We start from the raw sequence: 2,500 nt of genomic DNA, 5'->3' as shown, positions 1-2,500 counted from the left end.
GTCATGTAGCCCGCATGCCCAGCCACCGCATGCCTAAACAGCTTTTGTTCGGCCGGATCGAGAGGGCTAACGGGCGCGGCACGGGCTAGAGAAGAGATGGAGTGATGTGGTACAGGAGGACGTGAAGCTGAGTGGACTTGCCGATGACTGGTACCAGCGGTGTCAAGATCGGCCTCTGTGGAGGAGGCTCGTGAAGGACGCTACTGGGCAGTTGGAGGCAGTCGCCCTCCAACAACAACGGAGGGCGGAGGAGCGACGCTCACAACAACGAGCGGAGCGCCGGGTGGCTAAAGCACAGCAAGTTGGCTCAGTAGGGGGCACAGGTGGTGCATCAGCCAGTCATCTCGGTCATCTCGGTCAGTCGACCCGTGGCACCTGCTGGGTCTGCCACGTGACCTCCTGCCACATTTAGAATCAAGGTCACGTGTTTAGAGTTTATGGGCCGCTGTAAATGTTGAGTTGTCATCGGTGCCAGGTCGCTTCTGGCCAATAAGTGAAGACCTCGGTGGGCTTCGTGTGGCAGGCTGCGGGTGGTGGAGTGTTTGTCTCTGTCTTCTGTGTCCCAGTGACCTGTTTACCTCGCTTGCACTTGGCACTCCGATGGTGCGTTGGTGTGTTGTTGTTGTTGTTTGTGTTGTGTTGTTGTTTGTGTTGTTTGTTGTTGTGACATTCTTATCCCGTGCCGCGACTGGACATCTGTGACGAGGTGGTCGAGGTGGTGGTGGTGGAGGATGTGAAGGTGGTGGTGATGAAGGTGTTGGTGGTGGTGGTGAAGGTGAAGATGTTGGTGGTGGTGGTGAAGGTGGTGGTGGTGGTGAAGGTGTTGGTGGTGAAGGTGTTGGTGGTGGTAGTGAAGGTGATGGAGGTGGTGTGGTGGTGAAGGTGTTGATGATGGTAGTGAAGGTGGTGGTGGAGGTGGTGGTGGTAGTGAAGGTGGTGGTGATGAAGGTGGTGGTGAAGGTGTTGTTGGTGGTGGTGGTGGTGAAGGTGTTGGTGGTCATGGAGGTGGTGAAGGTGGTGGTGGTGAAGGTGGTGAAGGTGGTGGTGGTGCAGGTGGAGGTGGTGGTGGAGGTGGTGGTGGTGAAGGTGGTGAAGGTGGTGGTGGTGCAGGTGGTGGTGGAGGTGGTGGTGAAGGTGGTGGTGGTGGTGCAGGTGGAGGTGATGGAGGTGATGGAGGTGGTGGTGGTGAAGGTGGTGGTGGTGCAGGTGGTGAAGGTGTTGTTGGTGGTGGTGGTGGTGAAGGTGTTGGTGGTCATGGAGGTGGTGAAGGTGGTGGTGGTGAAGGTGGTGAAGGTGGTGGTGGTGCAGGTGGAGGTGGTGGTGGTGAAGGTGGTGAAGGTGGTGGTGGTGCAGGTGGAGGTGGTGGTGGAGGTGGTGGTGAAGGTGGTGGTGGTGCAGGTGGAGGTGATGGAGGTGGAGGTGGTGGAGGTGGTGGTGGTGGTGGTGATGGCTGCTGCTAGGCCCGTGCTTCTGCTGCTGCTCTATAACACCACTTTCCCCAACAGTCTACTGAGGCTACACGGGGGATCTTTGTGTTTTGCTGCTGCAGGAGGTGCTGTAGGAGTTGGTGCTGGAGGAGGAGCAGGTGGTGGAGCTGGTGGAGGTGGAGTAGGAGGTGGTGGAGGAGGTGGAGGAGGTGGAGGAGGAGGTGGAGGAGGTGGAGCAGGAGGTGCTGGAGTAGGAGGTGGTGGAGCAGGTGGAGCAGGAGGAGGAGGAGGTGGAGGATGCCGCTGGGCCCCGAGTCGCCGAGCGACTTGCTGCTGCTGCTGCTGCTCAAGGTGGCGGTGGACGTCTCCGTGCTGCTGCTGTGGCGGCGACGCTCCACACGCGGCGACAGCTGCAGCTACAGCCGCTCCCACAGCTACAGCTACAGCCGCTCCCACAGCTACAAGAGCGGCTACAGCCACAGCTACTGCTGTGGCTACGGGAGCGGCTGTAGCTGTGGGAGCTGTGGCTACGGGAGCTGTGGTCTCCTGCAGAGCTTTGCCGGCTGCCTCTGCGTCTCCCCTCATCGCCGTCGAAGCCGTCACCACAGGTGGCCTCCTCCACCCCCTCACCCTCCTCCTCCTCCACCTCCTCCTCCTCCACCTCAACCTCCTCCTCATCCACCTCCTCCTCCTCCACCTCCTCACCCTCCTCCTCCTCCTCAACCTCCTCCTCCTCCACCTCCTCCTCCTCCTCCACCTCCTCACCCTCCTCCTCACCTCCTCCTCCACCTCCTCCTCCTCCAACTCACAACTCCTCCTCCTCCACCAACTCCACCTCCTCCACCTCCACCACCTCCTCCTCCTCCACCAACTCCTCCACCTCCTCCTCCACCACCTCCTCAACCTCCTCCTCCTCCTCCACCAACTCCACCAACTCCTCCACCTCCTCCTCCACCAACTCCACCTCCTCCTCCTCCACCTCCTCCACCTCCTCCTCCTCCACCAACTCCACCTCCTCCTCCACCTCCACCAACTCCACCTCCTCCTCCTCCACCAACTCCACCTCCTCCTCC

This window comes from Lampetra fluviatilis, chromosome 70 (assembly GCF_964198595.1).
Source record: "Lampetra fluviatilis chromosome 70, kcLamFluv1.1, whole genome shotgun sequence".
Taxonomy (NCBI): Eukaryota; Metazoa; Chordata; class Hyperoartia; order Petromyzontiformes; family Petromyzontidae; genus Lampetra; species Lampetra fluviatilis.
The sequence above is the reverse complement of the archived record's forward strand: the minus strand, read 5'-3'. Positions refer to the sequence as shown.